We start from the raw sequence: 22,330 nt of genomic DNA, 5'->3' as shown, positions 1-22,330 counted from the left end.
TTTTTTTTTAAGGGGAGAGAGAGAGAGAGAGAGAGAGAGAGAGAGAGAGGGAGAGGGAGGGAGAGAGAGAGAGAATCTTTTTTTTGTTGTTGTTTTGGTAGATGGACACAACACAATGCCTTTATTATGTGATGCTGAGAATCAAACCCGGGTCCCGCCTGTACTAAGCGAGCGCTCTACCACTGAGCCACAATCTCAGCCCCCAACAATTCCTTCTTAATCGCAGCAAATACTCAGTCCTGTTTCCATTTTTCTGTGTTTCTGTGTCTTATGACATAAAAAAATGTCTTATTTTTATAGTGGGTTTTTTTTTTAATTGCAATGCATTTGTCTGATACATCTCTATTTAAATCTAAAGGTTTCCTCTCCTTTTTTTCCCTTGAAATTTGTGTCTTAGAGAACTATGTCAGTCGACATGGTAGTGTATGTATGTAATGCCAGAAACTCAGGAGGCTGAGGCAGGAGATTGTAGGTTCAACAACTTACTGAGACCCTGTCTTAAATTTTAAAATAAAAATAAAAATAAAACAGGGCTGGGATGTAGTTCAGTGGTAAAGCACCCTTGGATTCAATTCCTGTTACACAAAAAGAGAGAGAAAGTACAAAACAAACAAACAAACAAACAAACCCAAAAAACCCCTACAGAACAGTTTCTTTTAATCTGGACTGTGCTGACTACATCCCTGTGATGTTTCTCTGTCCATATTTTTCCTGAAAACTAGGAATTAGAAGCTATTTGATTCACATCATCATTATCACTATTATTATTGTTATTATCCTTTTTGTGGTACTCAGGATTGAGTCCAATGTCTCACACATGCTAGGCAAATGCTCTACTGAAGCCCATATTTCTTTACTAGGGATTGAATCCAGAGGCGTTTATCCACTGAGTCACTTCTCCAGCCCTTAAAAAAAATTTCTTAAATATTTTTTTAGTTGTTGATAGGCATTTATTTATTTATTTATTTATTTATATGTGGTGCTGAGAATTGAACCCAGTGCCTCACATGTGCTAGGCAAGTGCTCTACCACTGAGCTACAACCCTAGCCTTTCCCCACCCCCTTTTATTTTTTATATTGAGACAGTGTCTCACTAGGTTACTTAGGGTCTCACTAAGTTGCTGAAGCTGGCTTTGAACTTTCGATCCTCCTGCCTCAGCCTCCTGAGCAGCTGGGATTACAGGTGTGTGCCACCATGCCCAGCTGGTTCTGAGGCAAAGTTTTTAGGAGCTCCTAGAACATGTCATCCCTCTCTGTATATGTGAGTAGGATTCTGCTAGAAGATAGTATTGGAGTACTTTAATAAATTTTCCCCTTCTCACCTGTCTTGCATATCTGAATGGGGCCCTTTCCTCTTGTGAGGGTTGGGAAGGGCCAGACCCTGCTGTGTGTGAGTTACTTGGGGGGAATCTGTTCTTGGATACTGTAGGCTATGTGCTATTAAGTTGGTGCTGACTGTGTAGGTAGACTGATAAAACTGCTGTTACTACCATTACTGTGATGACTGTTTCATCATAGATATTAGGTGTTTTATTTCTCACTCTACTTGTCAGGCCTTGAAGTTCCTACAAGCCCCATCTGTCCTGGACTTACTTGTTCTTCCTTCCTGATAACTAACTTGTTAAATGGTGAAATGGTGGCTGAGACCTGCATTCCTACAGCAAGGACTAAGTGTCACTTTAGGATGTGAGGCCTTCCTGCTAAACTGGGACTTGGAAAGCAATATAGCTGTGGATTCCTGCCCTACTCCTGCTTCACTTGGTGCTGGGATGTGTCATGCTGGTATAGATACTGTATTAATAGGATTCACCCAAGTACCTTTCCTGCAGAGCCTTTTGCCATCTCTGTCAACCAATAAAGTGATGAAGTTGGCCATAGTTGAAGAATGAATTGGGACCCTGGTCTATGGTCCTCTGCCTGTGGTAGCAGAAATGAAATTCTGGTGTCCTACCCTCTCTGTTTTCTACCTTTCAGATTGGACCTCCAGTGGATGGGGTGTCTGTTGGCCCCTGGAATTCTCTGACAATTTGTCTTATTCTTAGGTTCTGGTCAACTGAGCCTATGGGGTAGGCTTGGTGAGCGTGTTCCCTAACTCATCTGTGTTCTGCCTTGGGCCCCAGGCTGCTTGCAGGACTTCTCTGATCTGTCTTTCCCATTATTTGCTCTATGGGCACCTAAGATTCTGAAGAGAGCCTCTTATTTGATATCCCATTTCTTTCTAATAAGAATGTCACATAGAGGGTCTGGGATTGTGGCTCAGTAGTAGAGTGCTTGCCTAGCATGCATGAGGCACTGGGTTTGATCCTCAGCACCATATATAAATAAATAAATAAAATGAAGGTACTGTGTCCATCTACAACTAAAAAAAAAAAAAATTAAAAAAAGAAGGTCACATAGAGGCACATTGGAAACTTACAAGTCCCCTGGGTTCAGATCCAGAACTGCCTGGAGCAGCCTGGCTTCTCCTGAAGTAGGCAGAGCTGTTGTCAGGCTCAAAAGTGAAGAAGAGATTTTCCTGAGGTTAAAAAGAAAGGTTGGCTTCTGTGACTTGGTTCCAAGTGTTGAGGAGATCAAAGAGCCCTACCACCTTGTTATGTAGGGATCACCTCACCTGATCCTACCTGAGACTGCCTCTTTCCAGAGGAGCCAGAGCTCTCCAGGGGCACTGGCTCAAGGAGGGAGTTGAGTTACCCAAGGATACTGGGAGAACCCTTATGGTGAGAATTTAACCCAGTGCCTTGAGTACTTTGGAAGAAAGGGAGGGTAAGGAAATTTTCCAACAGGCATACCATTACATTTCTATTACCCTTGTTACCTGCACTTAGAAAAAATTTTTTTTTTGTACCAGGAATTGAACCCAGAGGCACCAGTGAGCCACATCACATCCCCAGCCCTTTTAAAATTTTATTTAGAGACAGGGTCTTGCTAAGTTGCTTAGGGCCTTGGTAAGTTGCTGAGGCTGGCTTCAAAGTTGGAATCCTCCTGCTTCAACTTCCCAAGGTGTCACTGTGCCTGGTCTTCAATTCTTAAAATTTAACTAATTTTTAAAATTGAGAAATCTGAGTGTGGTGGTGCACACTTATAATCCCAGCAATTTGGGAGGCTGAGGTAGGAGGATTGTAGATTTGAGGTCAACTTCAGCAACTTAGAGAAACCTTGTCTCAAATAAAAATAAAAAGGGCCAGGGATATAGTTCTGTGGTAGAATATCCCTGGATTCAATTCCTGGTATCACAAAACAAACAAACAAATAAATTTGACAAATAAAATTTGTATATTTTGGGGCTAGTATTCTAGTTCAGTGGTAGAGCACTTGCTTAGCATGTGTGAGGCACTGGGTTTGATCCTCAGCACCACATAAAAATAAATAAATAAAATAAAGGTACTGCAACTAAATTTTTTAAATTGTGTATGTTTATTGCAATACACCATAATGTTTAAAGTATAATTGTAGAATGGCAAAATCAAACTAACAAACATATTCATTACATTACATATCTTTTTTGTGGTGAAAATAGTTGAAATCTATACTCAATTATTTTTAAGAACATAGTACATTGTTATTAAGTGTAGTCAACATGTTGTACAGTAGATCTCTTGAATTTATTCCTACCATCTAACTGAAAGTTTGAATCCTTGACCAACATATTCACACTCTCTTCTCCTGTACTTTTTGTATGAGGAGGTTGTGCATATTTTTACAGTTATAGTCTACTTAGAAGAGGGACTTTTTAAAAAAAATTTTTTTTAGTTGTTGATAGACCTTTATTTATTTTACGTGGTGCTGAGAATCGAATCCAGTGCCTCACACATGCCAGGCAAGTGCATTACCGCTGAGCCCCAGCCCCAGCCCAGAAGTAGGACTTTTTTTTTTTTTTTTAATGTTTTTTAGTTTTTAGTTTTTCGGCGGACACAACATCTTTGTTTGCATGTGGTGCCGAGGATCGAACCCGGGCCGCACGCATGCCAGGCGAGCGCCCTACCGCTTGAGCCACATCCCCAGCCCCAGAAGTAGGACTTTTAAATGGAAGTTTATCCATGTATTTAGGAAACCTTCTGCTGAGCCTGTTCCTGGGTAAAATGAGAAACTAAGGAAGGAGCACAAAATGGGCTCTGCCCTCATGGGACTCTTGGTTTTGGGGGAGAGAAAGAAGCACTTGTCTAGATCTTTACAGTCAACTTTCTTTTCCTTAGTTAGGATTTGCTCCTGTCTTCTCTTTGTCTCACAGAGGTATGATATATGAGAGCATTATTTAAAGGGTTTGTATTATTTCATATTCTAAAATAGTAGAACATATATTTGTATAGTGCTTTACAGCTTGCGAAACACATTCACAACATTAACTTATTCTGTTGGGAACTCCAAAGGCCTAAGATGAGAGATTTAGAAGAACAGCCAACTAGCAGACTTCAGCAAACCAAAATGCCACACATTGAGCACAGCTAGAGAACTGTATCATTTCCTCACCTCCTGCTCAGATAAGATGGAAAATTTAGCAAGAGGTTAAGTAGGGCTGTGAGGATGGGAAAGAGATCAGAAAGTAGGACATTTGGACAAAGGTTGGAATGAGGAATTGTGGCAACATCCTGAATGGTGGTCAGAAATTCAGGGTTTAATCAAACTGCTATTCATGTTGGATAGGTCTTTTTTTTTTTTTTTTTTTTTTTTTGTATGTGTGTATGGTACTGGGGATTGAACTCAGGGCATTGCACATACTAGGCAAGACCTCTGCCACTAAACTATGCCCCTAGATCCTAAGTCTTCATTTTTTTTTCTATTTCTAAAATGAAAAATTTAACTAGATAATCTCCAAATAATTCTTGTGAGAGTAAAAAGGAAAGACTATGCTTTCTACTGTTTTTTAGCCTCTTTGAATTCAGAAAACAAGGTCAAGGTCACAAGTCAAAATTACAACATGTACCAGTTAGGTATGTTTGAAGCAGCTGTAAATGAAGAGGGCTGCTTGTCCATTGTGACCAGAGATTTTTCAGAATGGATAAGACAACCTGACAATCAAGCCTGGAGATAGGAGAGGGGCTTGCACCCTGCCTCTAGGTTGCTTCTGGTAGTCAAGGATTCTTGAAAAGCTGTTGGCCTCCTTGTGCAGGGTTGGCTGGCCAACCAGCAAGATTTCAAACCAGGCCTGCAGGGCCTGCTGTTTCTGGTGGTGCTCTGCTGCTTGTCTTCTGAGTATTGTTCCACCCACATCCTTCATGCGCTCTGGCAGCAACAGTGAGCCCATTTCCAGGGGAGCTGAAGTTGGCCAAAGTTTTGTGGTGGGGAAGGAAGGGCATGGAAAGCACTAGCCTGAAAGAGACTTTTTTGTTCTGTGCCTTTCAGTTGGGAAGTTGGGCAATTGGGACTTTTTCATTAATAGAGAAAAGAGAGTGCTCTGCAGTTTTTGCCACTCTGTGGGTTCTGTGGGCTCAGGCCCTGTCTCCTACAAAGTCAAGTTTCAGTGTATGTGCCTGCTTCCTTTAAGAGCATAATTTGGCTTCAGAAAGTTATGGGTTTGCTTTGTTTTTTTCTATTTTGAGCATTTAATCCAATCCTTAAAGGATGCCATAATACCTGTTCTCATACTCTACCCATGCTGGAGCTCTGCCTTGGTGTGCACACTCAATAGTCAGCAATATTTTGTCTTGCCCAAAGAAATGATTCCACTGTTGGGAATTATGCAGTTGCTTCCTCAAACCCAGTCTTCTCTGGATTGACATCTCCAACTTCTGTGGCTATGATGTGACTCTGGGACCCTTGTCCATATAGCATGCCCTGTCCAAGGCTGTTAGTACCCCAAGAACAGGGAGTCTTAGAGAACAGGGCCCAGAGCTCAACATTTTACATGGGCTATGAGTGACATAGTCTAAAGGACAAGGGGCCTTCATGCAGCATGCAAAGATCTTCCTTTCTGAGAGATCTATGGCAGCTTCTTCTACTTGTCCAGTCCCATGTTGGGCATTTCTGCATGAACACTGAATGCCTTGCATCCTGGACTTTTACAGCCCAGGTGTGAATCTGGGGATCTGCATGGGTCTTACTCTATATTCTGTGATTGTATTTGGATATCCTTTGTAACCTAGGGAGATTGTTTGGATTTCATGTTCCATGAACTGGGGGTAAAAACTAAGGCAGTGTGCTTGTTTTAGGAATCATACTGTAAGAACTTCTCCCTTTCTATGATCCTGTGAGTCCACTTTCTGAACCCCTGCATTTGAAATTGAGTGGTCAATGTTGGAGTCTTGAGGCCAGGGCCTTGTCAGCTCAGGTTTGGAGTTATGTCAGCTAAGGAAAGTAGGATAACCAAGTCTGGATTGGATAGGCAACCACCCCTTGCACCCTAACCATGGTGCCCCTGTGCATGGCAGAGGAAACCCCTGTGCAGGTCTGTCTTTTCCTGATGGGCTAGGTATCATGATGGTCTCTCTTTAGGGCACACTAACCTTTGTAGCACCAAGGAGTAGATGTTCCCAGGAGAGGAAGGTGATCTTTAGTCAAAAGTTTCAAACACATAGAAAGAGAAAGGATATTATGATGAACTCCCTCCTGTGAACCCATTACCCAACCTCAACAATGATCAGTGTTTTGGAAATTTTGTTTCATCTATATTCTTTCAACATTTCTTTGGCTGGAATATTTTCATTCAGAATCTAAACATATCATTTCACTCATAAATACTTTATGATGTACTTCTAATAGTTAAAAAGATGTTTTAAGTTTCATCCAGTGACATTATCATAATCAACAGAGTTAACTGTAATTTCTTAATGTGACCCAATACTCAGTCCATGTTCAATTTTCCTTTTGTCTCAAAAAGGATTTTTTAGAGTAAGTTGTTCAAATCAAGATCCAAACAAGGTATACGCATTGCATTTTGTTGATGTGTCTGTAATTCTCTTACTCTAACAGTCCCCCTCCTTGTTGCTTTTTTTTTGAAAAATGCTATTTATTTGGTAAAGAAAACAGAACATTTGTCCCAAAACTATCTTCTATTTGGGTTTTGGCTGAGCACTTCTTTCTGATTTTGTTTTGTTTCTTGTCTCCTCATATTTCCTATGAAGTGGTAATGAGATCTCAATCAGAATAGATTCTGGTTCAATCTTTCTGGCAAGAATATTTTATTGGGAGTGTCATGTTCTTCCTATCACATCCCAGGAAGAAGACGAATGTCTACTTTTCCCATTTCAGTGATGAAAAGATCAATCAGTTTTTATCAGTGATCTTATCCATTATAAATTTCCTGTCAACTTTTGCCTGGTGGTTTTATCATTCACTGATGATCTTTAGCTAGACCCATTATTTAATTAGGGGTTGCACAATTAGCTGATTTTCTATAAAGAAAATTTTATATTGTCAACCATTTGATTAGTCTGAAATTCAGTTCAAATAAAAACATAGGATATGACTGGGGCTGTCATTCAGTGGCAGAGCGCTTGCCTAGCATGTATGTGGCACTGGGTTCCATCCCCAGCACCACATAAAAATAAATTAATTATTTTTTATTCTATTTTAGAATAATGAGCATTGTTATCATTATAAACACATGGATTTAGCATATTTGGTATACAATCATCTTCTGAAGTCATTATATTTTTGATATACAAATTACCCTATCTTTGGCCAGTGATAACCCCTTCAGGTTGGTTCCTGCATTGTTTTGACATGATTCTGCTATAGTTCTTAAATAACCTTTTTGCTTTTTGATACAATGTATATGATACAATGGATATCTCAGCATTATCTTATATAATTCCTAACCCAGACCAGAAGTTGACTATTTGCCCAAGAAACCCTGTTTACTTTTAAGGGGAAATGGTATTTGGAGACTAAAATCAGAGCATGAGTAATGTTTACTGCTATTGGGGTAACATATCCATCCTCTGGGTCTTTTATTATGTAGATGTGATATGGGTATCTGTCTGTCTATCTTTCTATATATCTTAGGGTTTAATGCTGATATTTCCAAGTAGATTTATAAGGGATTATCCCATAGACTAGGTTTTTAATTTACGTTCTTTGATTTAATTTCTCCATCCCTTCTCTTACACTAAAAAACAAACAAAACCACCACCACCACAAAACTCAGTTCTTTTTTTGGTACTGGGGGTTGAATCCAGGGGCACTTTACTACTGAGCTACATCCCAGACCTTTTTATTTTTTATTTTGAGACAAGGTATCACTAAGTTTCTGAGGCTGGTCTCAAATTTGCAATCCTCCTGCCTTGAGTTTCTGGGGTTACAGGCATGTGCCACTCCTCTCAACAAAATTCAAAGGTCTTAAAGGTCTTAAAACTTGAAGGTCTTGGGGCTGGGGTTGTGGCTCAGTGGTAAGAATGATCCTCAGCACCATATAAAATAAATAAAAGGATTGTGTCCAACTACAACTAAAAAATAAAAAATTAAAACAAAAAAACTTGAAGGTCTTAAAACACTAGCATATTACCTATTGACTTTATTCTAATACATATATGTGACCATAGATAGAATATATATGTATGTCTGTATATTTAAATACATATGTATTTCAAAATCATAATATAGATATTTTTATTAATGATAATATTAGTAATTATAGTTTAAGATTTCCTTGTGGTTTCTTTGGTCCATAGGTTATATCTTTCCAGGGATAGTTCTGTGTTCCAGAGTTATTTTAAATGATTCTTCCCTGTGTGGTTATGCCATTAATAGGATATAAAATAAAGGCCTTTTTTTTTTTTCAGTTTGTGTTCAATATGTGAGAATTGGTTTTCTTTCCTTTTTTAATATTTATTTTTTTAGTTGTAGTTGGACACAATACCTTTAATGTGGTGCTGAGGATTGATCCCAGGGCCTCTGAAGTGCTAGGCAAGTGCTCTACCACTGAGCCACAACTCCAGCCCTGTAAGGATTGGTTTTCTATCAGTTGTCTATTGCTACCATATTACTACACAATAAATCAGCCCAAACTCAGTGACTTCATAAAACAATTTTTTATTATCACTCATCTATCTGTATGCTGGTGAGAATTCATTAATTCAAGCTAGGCTTCAGGCTGCAGTCAAATCTGGGTCTGCTCTGTATGCCTCTCATCTTCCCTGGATGGCAAGCTAACTGCAGCATGTTCTTACCATAGTGATAACAGACACAAGAGGGTATGTATAATCACATGAGCACATTTCAAGCCTCTGATATTCTGAAGCATCTGTTAACTTTCTTTCAGTCAGAGCAATTTATGGTTAAGCCCAAAGTCAAGGTGGGGGTGTTTTTAAGTTCTTTGATTTAATTTCTCCATCTCATCTCTTAAACTTAAAAAACATACAAACAAACAAACAAAAAAACCCTTCAGTTTTTAAAGGTCTTAAGACACTGGCATTATTACCTATTGGCTTTATTCTAATATATATATATATATATACATATATATTCCACCACTGAGCCACAACCCCAGCCCTAAACTCCATTTCTTAATTGACAGCATCCATATTTTTTTTTTATTTTTTAAAATTTTATTTTTGAGTTATAGTTGGACACAATACCTTTATTTTATTTTTATGTGGTGCTGAGGATTGAACCCAGGGCCTCGCACATGCTAGACAAGCGCTCTGCCACTGAGCCACAACCCTAGTCCCCAGATTTGTTTTTTGTTTTGGGGTGTGTGTGAGTGTACTGGGGATTGAACCCAGGAGTGCTCTACCTCTGTGCTATATCCCCCGCCCCTTTTATATTATTTTTGAGACAGGATCTTGCTAAGTTGCTGAGGTTGTTTTTTTTAAAATATATTTTTTAGTTGTAGATGGACATAATATCTCCATTTATTTATTTTTGTATGTGGTACTGAGAATTGAACCCAGTGCCTTACATGTGCAATATAGGTGCTCTACGACTGAGCCCCAGCACCAGCGCTGAGGCTGTTTTTGAACTTGCAATTCTCCTGCCTCAGTCTCTTGAGTTGCTGGGATTTCAGTCATGAGCCATCATGCCCAGCAGAGTACCTAGGTTCTTTAAGAGCATGTAGGGGGCTGGGGCTGGGGCTGGGGCTCAGTGGTAGCGCTCTTGCCTAGCATGTGTGAGTCACTGGGTTCGATTCTCAGCACCACATATAAATAGATAAGTAAATAAAAGATCCATCAACAACTAATAAAAATATTAAAAATAAATAAATAAATTTAAGATGGGTTGAGCTGCACAGGTCTGGAAGCATCTGTATGTGCTCAGCTGCTCTTAACCATGGGTAGAAAGGAAAGGAGAACTCGAGGGGGTTCAGAACTTCCTGTTTGGTTCTCAGCCACCTTCTCTTGAAACCTTTACCCACAACAATTTTTGTGACTCGGTGACTAGAAAAACCTTGAGACTCCTTGACAAGACCGCTGTGATTTCTCAGAAGGCGAGGAGGTGAAACCCAGTGGGATGAGAGGAANGGATTGCAAGTTCTAGACCAGCAATTTAGCCCAAGAAACAATCTCACAAGACAAAATATAAAAATTTAAAAAGGACCCAGCTTGGTGGTGCAAGCCTGTAATTCCAATGGCTCAGGAGGCTGAGGCAGAGGATCACAGGTTCGAAGCCAGCCTCAGCAACTTAGTGAGGCCCTAAGTAACTTAGGGAGACCGTGTCTCTAAATAAAATATAAAGAAAGGTTGGGGATGTTGCTCAGTGGTTAAGTGCCTCTGAGTTCAATTCCTGGTACCTAAATAAATAAATAATTAATTAAAAGGGTCTGTGGATATAACTCAGTGTTAGAACATCTTTGGGTACCTCCTCTTCTTCTCCTCCTCCTCCTTCTTCTCCTTCCTTCCTTCCTTCCTTCCTTCCTTCCTTCCTTCCTTCTTCTTTTTTGGTACTGGGGATTGAACTCAGGGGCACTCAGCCACTGAGCCACATTCCCAGCCCTATTTTGTATTTTATTTAGAGACAGAATCCCCTTGAGTTGCTTAGTGCCTTGCCATTGCTGAGGCTGGCTTTGAACTCATGATTCTCCTGTCTCAGTCTCCCGAGCTGATGGGATTACAGGCATGTGCCACCGCACCCAGCCCATACCACTTCTTTTTAAATTTTGCATGCCAAGCAATTGCTGTATTACTGAGTACACCCTAATCCCTATATGTTGCTTTTTTCTTCACATTTCCCCCACCTAGTACTGGAATGGAACTCCGGGGTGCTTTACCAACTGGCGCTTTACCCCAGACCTTTTTATTTATTTATTTTTAGTTTAATACAGGGTCTTGTTAAGTTCTGAGGCTGTCCTTGAACTTGTAATCCCCTGCTTCAGACTCTGGAGTCCCTGGGATACAGTCATGTACCACTGTTCCCAGCTGTAATATAATATCATTTGAAGATCACCCTCTGGAAGAATATAGAACTCCTCTTGATCCTTTTTTTGCATCTGCACAGGGTTTCACAATGTGGACATGCCATGGTTTATCCATGAACATTGAACTGTGTCCAGTCTTTTGCTCTTACAAATAACACTACAGTGAGGAATGTGGCACATGTTATTTTGTAATTTTGTTAGTGTGTCTATGAGATTGTTTCCTAGAAGTAGGATTGCTGAAACAAAAGGGTAAATGTTTAAGTAATTTTTTCCTATGTTGGGAAGGAAATAAAAATGGTAAAAAGTGCTCACCTTCTGAATGTGTTCTGAAAGTAGAGCCAAAAGAATTGCTAAAGGGTTGGTTGTGAAAAATTTTGAGAAAGAGAGGAGTTAGAGGGCTTCCTGAGTTTTGGTCTGAATGTCTAATATACATGAAAGGCATGAAGGAAAGCGGGCAGAGGACAGGGTTGGGTATGAGGGATGAGATCTAAATTCAGAAGTTTGTTCTTAGGCCAGATGTATGTGTGTGTGTATGTGCGTGCACGCTTGTGCACATGCACACGCACTGGTGTGTATAAGAAGCAAACCTAGGGAAGTGTTCTACCACTGAACTACACCTGAAGCCCCAATTGTGTTTTAGAGGCATCCAAGTGAGCTTTAGTTACAAAGCTGAGTAGTTGGTTCTGGGCTGGCAAAACAAAGTACCACTTTACCTACAAGTGCTTTACTATGAATGTCATCTGGTTCCTGAAAAAGAGATAAGGAAGTAGAAGAAATTGATGCAATACTGGGATCCAAGAGAGTGAGTTAAATACATTCAATTGATCATACATTTGTGTTATCAAATGTTGGAGATGAAAACACTCAGCATAAGACCTGGCATTACATGGTTATTTATAGATGCCAGTTTCTATGCTTAAGGCTGACACTAAAAAGGGGAACAAGGTAGATTAGCATCCCTATTTCCTACCACAGAGAAAGTTTGAGTTAAATTTGATTAAGGGTATGATCCCTACCCTTTGGTAGCTCTGATTCAGTCGGGGATTTGGGGAGTCTCAGAGGGCCTATTGTAGTTATCCTCCTTATCTCCATATATAGCTGCTAAAATAGGTACAGAAATTGGGGCTTATGCTGGAAAGTTATGAAAGGCCTGACCCATTCCACAATCTCTCAAATCTGCAGCTAATCAGAGCTGAAGTCCAGGCCATGGGAGCCACAGAAAACAATCCCTCACTGCAGGAAGAGGGAAGAAGGCAGGAAGGAGGGAGTTCCAGGTCTGGGGCTGATGATCTGAGGCTGTGATTTTCTGATGGGCAGTTGGGGTAGAGACACCACCACTTGATTTTGGGATGTGTATTTCTCTGGGCCCAGGAGGTAGGCTGGGACATGTGGGGCTTGCTCAGAAGCCAGTGGACTAGAATAGGACTTTGACAATGGCTGAGTATCTATCCCTGCCACCATCCTGTGCTGAAAGCACTTTTGCAAATGATGGTGCTTAGTACCAATTGCCTGGCAATATGAGGTATGCCACCTATAGAACAGAGTCAGAAGAGTTTTCCTGTCAGGGCACTCTTGAAGAGCTGTGATGTAAGCTGAGCCAGTGGAACAAAGGGAAGAAGGGAACAGATAGAACTGGGCAGCATGCTCTGAATGCTCCCAACAAACCAGGTTCTGCAATACTGCCTCCCCAACCATACCCCATCCTCCCCAGCTTTATTAGGGTGCATTTTGGAGCTCACCTCATTGCCTTAGAGCAGCATTTGTGCCTGTTCTCATAGTTTCTTTGCAACTACCTGGTCATTTGTTGTGTATCTTGCATGGCTAAGTCATGGAAACACATAGCCTCTGCATTGTCCCTTCTCAGGTACCCAGTTGGGCACAAGAATCCTTGGGAAGTCCACCCAGGGTTCCATGGACAGATATCAGACCCACACAGCTCATTTTCTAAATGGTAAAAAACAAAAATTCCAAAACCTCTATACCCTTGAGTGTTGAGTGAGGAAAGCAAAAATGCCCTCTCCATTAGAAATATAGAGAGCCAGACAGGATCTTTTGGGATGGCACTTTCCCTTCTAATGTTGAGACTTGGGTTCACTTCTCTGAACCTGCCTGGTGGTGCCAGGGACCTGTATTTAGAGGCAAGTAGAAAGAGAAAACTGGAAGTTTTGCCTTTTCAGAAAGCATCCTGTTTCCTGAACTCCCATATAAGCAAGCACTTTCTCTGGGACTCTAAGGCTTGTGAAATGGAGAGGCAGTGAATGGAGGAGTGACAAGGGCTGAACGTTCTTTTTTTTTTAATGGATTCTTTTTTATCTTAAATTTATTTATTTATTCTAGTTTGTTATACATGACATCAGAATGCATTTCAATTCATAGTACACATATAGAACACAATTTTTCATGTCTCTGGTTGTACACAAAGTAGAGTCAGACTATTCGTGTCTTCATACATGTGCTTAGGGTAATGATGTCCATCTCATTTCACCATCTTTTCTACTCCCTTGCCCCTCCCTCTCCCCCTCCACCCTATCTAAAGTTCCTCCATTACTCCCATGCTCCCCTACCCCCATTATGGATCAGCATCCACGTATCAGAGAAAACATTCGGCCTTTGGGTTTTTTTTGGGATTGGCTTACTTCACTTAGCATGATATTCCCCAACTGCATCCATTTACCTGCAAATGCCATGATCTTATTCTCTTTTAATGCTGAGTAATATTCCATTGTGTATATATACCACAGTTTCTTTATTTATTCATCTTATTGAAGGGCATCTAGGTTGGTTCCACAATTTAGCTATTGTGAATTATGCTACTATAAACATTGATGTGGTTGCATCACTATTTTTAAGTTTTTTGGATTCAAACTGAGGATTGGGATAGCTGGGTCAAATGGTGGTTCCATTCCAAGTTTTCCAAGGAATCTCTATACTGCTTTCCATATCGGTTGCACCAATTTGCAATGTATGAGTGTGCTTTTTTTTTTTTTTTTTAGCAAGTTTTGGCAAGGAACAGGGCCTCAGTTAGGCTTCCTAACCTTCCATTTCTGTAGTCCCTATCAGTGTCTTAGGAAAACACAGGAAGCTCAAATAGAGACACACATTGCTTTTGAAGAGATAGTAATGATTCTTAGTAGTTAACTGAAATTTTGATTATATACTTTGTTTCATTTGTATATCTCTTGCTAATAGAGGGTCAGAATCATTTGTGGTATGGGAAGACTGATTCCAGAAAGGTGGTATTTCCAAGCACCCCACAACAAGTCCAGGGCAGAACAGGGATGAGCCTGGGCTTCCCAAGTCCAGCCACTATTTGTGAATGTCCCTTGCTTCTTGGGGATGAGGAAGCATTATGGTCCAGTGAAGGAATAGGTCATCTGATGAGCAGGCTGGCACCCTTCCTGCCTGTGTTGCCAGGGAATGCAAGCAGACTGGGGTGAGGAGTAGAAACCAGCTTTAGGGTATAAGATTCTAGGACCAGATGAAAAGAGCCACTGGATGGAGTTTTGGAGAAAGACCTTTGCTGCAGTGCAACTAACTGCTTAGAACAGCCCACTTTTTGCAGTGTTCCCACTCTGTGCCAGGCTCCAGAGGTCCTAGGATATAGTTGGGAATGAGGACAGGGATTGTTCAGTCATTTCTTCCTGGACCTGACATGGACACAGGGGGATGCCCACATACTCCACTTAGGAAGTGTATGAACTTCAGGAATGAGACTTGCAACTATAACCGCAGAAAGTATTCTGGCAAAGTATGCTGATTATTATTTGGTGTCATGCAGTGGGGGTGGGTTTAGGCACATGGAATACAGGTAGCACCACTAACCCCTTCCCCCTGCCTCAACACCTTAACTTCTGCAGATATCCTGCTTTGTCCCCAGGGAAAGCTTTATGCCCCAGGAGATGCACCTCATTTTGAGAATATTATTTCTTTGTTCATTTATTCAATAAGCATTTATCAGTTCTGCTGTGTATCAGGATCTGAGCAGGCTCTAGTTCACAGAGGAAACAGAACAGTTAGTTTAGTTGGATCCCACTGATTGGGTGAACATGAGGGGCTCAGCCAAGGCCACATAGGTAAGAGAATGGGGCAGCACGATTTCTCTGTATCCCCCTTTGAGAGTCTCAGGTATGGTGTCCTGTTAGCCTTGGGTTGAATTTCTTTTGTGGCTGGGCAGGCTTGAGCCTCAGGTGATGACTGCTTCTACCCTAACACACACATGTGAACACATGCATGCATGCATGCATGCACACACATTAACCCTCCTACCTCCCAAGACTCCAAGGATAACATAACGGCCAAGTTCAGTGAATACTTTCGTGTTGTTAGCTACCTAGACTTTTGTGTGGGCACAGATCCTGCTGACCACACTATCCTTCTGGAAATTCCTTCTAGAATTCTTTTCTTTTCTTTTCTCTCTTTCTTTCTTCTTTTCTTGGTACTAGGGATTGTTCACATGGGTGCTTTACCACTGAGTTACATCCTCAGTCCTTTGTATGTTTATTTTGAGATAGGGTCTTGCTAAGTTGCTGAGGCTGGCCTTGAATTTATGATCCTTCTGCCTTAAACTCCCAATTTTCTGCAATTACAGATGTGCTTCACCATGCCCAGCTAGAACCCAAGGGTAGTTTTTATCTAGAAATGAGGAAGCAGGAAACCATCCACAGCTGTTTATTTTGCCCATGACCTATTCATTCTCCTCTAACATGACCTCCCAAGGATCTGTAGTCTTTCAATCTGGGTTTGCCTACTGAAATCAGCTGTCCTAGTTTAGAGCTGACCCTGAGGCCCATCCCAGTCTCTGCTTTCATAGATGATGGGATTGGGTTGCTCTTTCAAGACCCTCCCCATTACTGGGGTCAACTTTTTTTTAATCTTTCTGTTTTATGTGGTACTGGGGATTAAACCCAGGGTCTCATGCATGTTAGGCAAGTGCTCTCCCAATGAGCTACATGCCAGCCCTTCTTATTTTTTATTTTGAGACAGAGATTTCACTAAATTGCCCAGGCTAGCCTTGAACTTGCAATCCTCCTGTCTCAGCCTCCTGAGTAGCTGGGATTAAGATGTATACACTGCAATCATCTAACTCAATTTTCTTTTTTTATGGCCTCCTCACATCCTTTGACCTCACGTACAGAAGAAAGAGGGAAGGACAGCTGATAACACAGCTTCTGCCAGGTGCCTCATTGGCAACTACTCTCAGGTACACAGACCTCAGGAGACCATCTTGAGGGACTCAGATACATGGAAACTTGTTATCCTCTCCTTGCCAGCACGGTGCCAGTGTCTAGGATATCATGCTGAAGAAAACTTGTACAGCCCTATTCTCAAGAAGCTAAGAGCCTAGTGGGAGAGACTGATTTTAACTACACACAGATCAAAATACATTGAAGGAGTAGGACCAGAAGCCCTGAGAATTAGTGCTAACACTAATGCTAATCCCTCTGCTAACCAGGGATGAGAAAGTGATGCAAGGTGGGGATGTGTGTGTGGTGTGTCTGAAGATTGAGCAGGAGTCAAGGAGGGTAGGTGAAGGTACAAGGGGGCCAAGCCTTCTAGGCAGAAGGAACCACACATGTGAAGGCTCTGATGATCATCTTGAAAGAAGCAAGTTTCCTTTTCTTTTCTTTCTTTCTTTTTTTTTGTCAAAGTGTTTATTATAAATGTTTCATTTTTATATAAGGCATACATTTTGGACAAAATCTGTTCAATGTTCACTACTAGTATGAGTTTTCAGATGTTCAATGAATTTAAAATTTGAATAAGTTTTCAAAATATTATTTAACTTTTTAGGGTTTCTGGGCACAATGATTTCTCCAAAAATCAGTAGTGTTTAAGAAACATGTGGTTATGAAATGTTTTTTTTTTTTTTCCATTTGTATTCTCTCTAACCAGTATGTATCCACAGGTGCTGAGTATTGATGAATAAATTTTGGAGGCATTGTCACATTGTCAATTTTCACATTTCAAAACTTTGTCTCTTCTAGGGTTATTGTGGTGAGGATTAAATGTTGACTCTTTCTTAGAGGAATGGTACAATGGTCTCATTTGTAAAGCTTCTCTCCAGTGTGTTTTCTCTGATGTCTAGTAATGTATGATATATAATTTAAAATGTTTCTACATTCTCTACATTTATGTCTTCTTTCCAGGATAAATAGCTTAGTGGTGAAAAAGAATTGATTTCTTATTAAAAGCTTTGCAAGTTTCCTTTTCAGTGGAAAATGAACCAGAAACATGGATGGGAACAAAGGGGCATGTTCTGGAAATAATACACACAGCCTATTTCCAGCAGAATATCTTGCTGCAATTGTTGGGACTACCTCCTATGTCCCCTATAGCTATTCCCTAGCCAGGGGTCACAGGAATAAAGAAAGGCATTGTTAGGTGTGACTGCTGGCTGGGGGGATTACTTCCCCAGGTTCCCCTACTAAGTGGAAAGTCACTGTTCACCAGTAATTTATAGGATCCTTGTGCTAACCAGTGTGTAAAAGCATTCCTTTAGCCTGGTGTGGTGGTGCACACCTGTAATCCCAGTGACTTGAGAGGCTGAGACAGGATTGTGAATTCAAAACTAGCCTCAGCAATAGCAAGGCACTAAGCAATTCAGTGAGACCCTGTCTCTAAATAAAATACAAAATAGGGCTGGGGATGGGGTTCAGTGGTCGAGTGCCCCTGAGTTCAATTTCTAGTAAAAAAAAAAAAAAAGCACTCCTTTAAAACCTGTTCTACTTGCAGGCTTTTTCTTTCTTAATGTTTTGTTTTTGTGTTGCTGAGGATTGAACTCCCAACCTTGCACATTCTAGTAAGGTGCTCTACCACTAAGCTACATCCCTATCTCCCCTTACATCCTTTTGACTCTGTCTTACATTTTGGAGATCTTGGTAGTCAGGTGGGAAAGAAAAGCCTAGGTGGCCTAGGGTGATTGTCAGGTCATGTACTTCAAATGGTGAAGGAGGGCCCCTAAGCTTGATTTTATGCTTGTTCAACAAGAGGAGAACATATACCAGTAGCCTTGAGCTTTGACAGTGTCTTTAATAGCAGCACTATTTCCCTCAGTACCCTGTTTCTGTGCCTCTTCTTTTGCTCCAGGATCACTAAAGAGCTTGCTTGCTCTTTTCTATCTTGGAATCTCCAACTTCTTTTGCTCCCTAGCCAGGTCCTGGCCTCTGGTCCCATTTTCTTCTATGAGCACACCCTCACTACGCCATGGAAACTTTGCCTGTGTCTGTGCCTTAGTCCATGTCTTAGTCTCTTTTTGTTGCTATAACAAAATACTTGAGACTGAAAAAAACAGAAATTTATTTCTCTTAGTTTTTGAGGCTAAACCCCAAGATCTAGTAGGTTGAGGGTCTATTGAGGGCTGTTCTATGTTTCTAAAATGGCATCTTCTTGCTGCATCCTCCAGAAGGGGCAAATGTTGTCTCTTCATGGCTGGAGGTGGAGGGCATAAAAGGGCCTAACTAATTCTTTCCAGCCCTGGTATAAGGTCATTAATCACATTCATGAATGCTGCACCCTCATGTTTGTTTTTTTTTAATATTTATTTATTTTTTGTGTGTAGATGGACACAACACAATGCCTTTATTTCTATGTGGTGCTGAGGATTGAACCCGGATCCTGCCCGTGCTAGTTGAGTGCTCTACTGCTGGGCCACAATTCTAGCCCCTGAACCCTCATTTAATCAACTTCTAGCACTCTTAATACTCTCGCATTGGTGTTTAAGTTCCAACATAAATTTGAGAGGGATATAAACATTGAAACCATAGCCATCCAAAAGGTTGGTGCTGGAGGTTGGTGCAGGGAAGGGCCTCTTCCCTTCTTTTCTCATGGCAAAGCAGTGCTAAGAAGTCATCTACAGGTCCCGGGGCTCACCCACCAGGCTTCTTAAGGGCACAAACTCCATGTCACTTTCCAAGAAACATTGGGGAGGGATGAGACTCAGGGTGGGCCATAGCAAGTTGTGGCATTCCTGTGGAGAAATCTTAACAATAAGTGGGTCCAGGTGTTTTCCCTGAAACTGGAGGTTTGGTTTGTTCTGCTGGATGCTTCTCTAATCTCCTTCTCTAAGCAAATATGTAACAAGGGCACCCTGGAACAAACCCAATAGCCTTCATCATACCAGTCTTTGACAGGGCCTACAGTGAGGTCTTCCTTACTAGTTTGGCTACACATCTTTGGAAATTCAAGGCCAGACCTCTAGACAGATGAAACAGAAACCCCCAGGACTGACCCCATTGGTCTGGCTGATTTCCCAAAGGAGACATGGAGGGGAGAAATTGGAGGTGTATCCATGGCATGGGAGCAGAAAAGCCTGCACATGGTAGTTTCCCTCAGGTGACCATAACACCACTGACCACAGTACTAACTGTGTGGTTGCTTAGCATGACTGGGTATGGGGAGCAAGTTTACTATATTCTTTTTTTAAAAATATTGTTTAGATGTTGATGGACCTTTATTTTATTTATTTGTACGTGGTGCTGAGAATCAAACCAAGTGCATCATGCATGCTAGGCAAGCGCGCTACCACTGAACCACAACTCCAGCCCAAGTTTACTATATTCTCATCCATCTTGCCTGAGCAAGATTCTTTTTTTTTTTTTTTTCTGAGCAAGATTCTTGTTGCCATTGTGGCTTTTGTCTTTGTACTGATGCTCTTTTCTTAGTATCCCTTTTTTATATTACTTTCCTGAGCTCTAACATGTCCAGGTACTATTGAATTTTAACTATGTTAATGAGCCTCTTCTTGAATAATTTTCTTTTGTCTTACAAATGAAAAAAATTAGACAAGTAAGACACAAATACCTTCTTTGTGTAATACTCAAACAATCCAGTCACATCTGGAGTAAAACTTTCCCCTTCCTTTTCCACATTATAACTTTTTTTGTGCATATTTTATATTTGTGATATTTTAAAGATCTTTCTCTATGCATTTATATTCATGAAATCTGTTGTATACACACACATATATTTTGGGGGTTGGGTACTGGGTATTGAACTTGGGGGAGTCTTACCATTGAGCCACATTCCCAGTCATTTTTATTTTTTATTTTGAGACAGGTTCTCTCTAAGTTGCATAGGGCCTTGCTAAATTGCTGAGGTTGACATCAAACTTGCAATCTTTCTGTCTCAGCCTCCTGAGCTGCTGGGATTATAGGTATGAGCTACTACGCTCAGCTCTCACACACACTTGTAGAAATAGGATCATACTGAATACATTACTTTGCAACTTGCTTTTTTTCACTTAGCAATTCTCATTTCCCATTTTCCAAAAAAATATGAAGTTTTTGTCTCAAATAACTTTGTCTCACTGCCCCTTCCAGAATTGGAGCAATCCATGGTGCTTCTTGAGGCTGTTGATCATTTCTGTGTCCCGGGTGTCTCCAGGCAAACCATTCCAACCTCTGTTCTAGCTGGACACCTACTTAACTTTTTTTTTTTCCTTAACTTGTCTGCATTTATTATTTTTTAAAGCGGAATGTTGGTTGGGTACTACATATTTCCATTCACAAGCTTAAAAATATTGAATGTGTCTTGAATTTGCGTGTCATCCTTGGGCAGGGGCCATGCTGATATTTTCTGTATTGTTCCAATTTTAGTTTATGTGCTGCCAAAATGAGCACCCCACTTAACTTTTGAGGGTACCTTGAGCTACAGCAGCACCCTGCAGGGAGAAATCAGTGATTTTGAAATCACTTTCAGCCTCTGGACTCTAGAAAGCTTCCATGCTGTTATCTTCCTTTTTGGCCAGGGTCATGTCTTGGATTAAAGAGTCCTTTGGAATTTTTTTTTTCTTCCCTGGCAGGTGGGTGTGAATTCCCTTCCTTTTCTTTTTCTTCTTTTCCCCTCTTGCCCCCTCTTCTTCCTTCTTTTTTTCTTTTTGCAGTACTAGAGATTGAACCCAGGGTCTCACATATGCCAGGCAAGTGCTCTACCACTGATCTGTATCCCCAGCCCTTTTTGTTTTTTTGAGACAGAATCTTGCTAAATGCCTAATGTGGCTCTTCAAACTTGCTGTCCTTCTGCCTCAGCCTCCCAAATAGCTGAGATTACAGGTGTGCACTACTGTACCTGGCTCTTTTCCTTATTCATACTTTCTGAAGGTTGCTTTGTTCAGATTTATAATCATCTGAGCAGAAGACTGCTTGCAGAGGTTTACCAGTAGTAGAATCACTTGCAACATGATTAGTCATTTGCAGCCAGCATCCTGCCTACCTTCTTGGTGCCATATGGTGTCCTACATTAGTATATGTTGCCTATGTCCCTTCAGACGCTAAATCCTAAACCTGAGTGGGGTGGTCCTATTCTCTTAGGAGTTCTTCCTATTAACAGCTTCGTGTTTGAAATTTGAATATTTTTTCTAGTGCAGCCCAGCTCTGTTTCTCCAGGACAGGATAGTGCTTGGGTGGGGGACATTCATTTATTCAACAAATCTTTATTGAGCCCCTAGTACATGCCAAACACTATTCTACACAGTGCTTAATGTTGGCTACTGATCGTGTCCTGTTCCTGAATTTCTTCCCTGTCTTGTAGTTTTCTCCACTGCTTTGGGAAGCTTGTGCTTCTGAATTTGCCCCAGGAACTCATGAGTTTTGAATTTCCAATCAAAATTGGTTGAGTTTGTCCTTGAGTTTTAACTCAAATTCTACCCTTGTAGGAACATTTTTTTTTAAAAGAGAGAGAGAGAGAGAGAGATAATTTTTTAATATTTATTTTTTAGTTTTCGGCGGACACAACATCTTTGTTTGTATGTGGTGCTGAGGATCGAACCCGGGCCGCACGCATGCCAGGCGAGCGCGCTACCACTTGAGCCACATCCCCAGCCCCCCTTGTAGGAACATTTTTATCTTCTATGAAATGGCAAACAACCAGAAGACATGTTTCCCAGGAACTGACCTTCTGGGTATGTTTCTGAAGAAGCACTTTGTTTTGGAGTTTTGAGAGAGTGAGATTAGGGTTTGGAGGCCATGAGCTCCCAGGCTAAGTCCCAGCCTTACCACCAACTTTTCTGGTCACCTTAAGCTCTTCTCCTTTCCCTTTCCCTTTTCT

General features: G+C 41.0%; 1 protein-coding gene and 1 non-coding gene across 2 annotated transcripts in view; one reads left to right on the top strand and one right to left on the bottom strand.

The window, feature by feature from the left end:
• LOC125613540 (protein bassoon-like) overlaps positions 1-22,330 on the top strand; it is a 74,357-nt gene that overhangs the window by 4,419 nt on the left and 47,608 nt on the right. The gene's annotated exons all lie outside the window — the stretch shown is intronic.
• On the bottom strand, positions 20,798-20,904 carry LOC125613651. Its single transcript, XR_007344217.1, has one exon. It is a non-coding gene; the product is annotated as a U6 spliceosomal RNA (small nuclear RNA).

This window comes from Marmota marmota, unplaced genomic scaffold (genome assembly GCF_001458135.2).
Source record: "Marmota marmota marmota unplaced genomic scaffold, marMar, whole genome shotgun sequence".
Lineage (NCBI taxonomy): Eukaryota > Metazoa > Chordata > Mammalia > Rodentia > Sciuridae > Marmota > Marmota marmota.
This window is presented reverse-complemented; position numbering and strand designations above follow the sequence as displayed.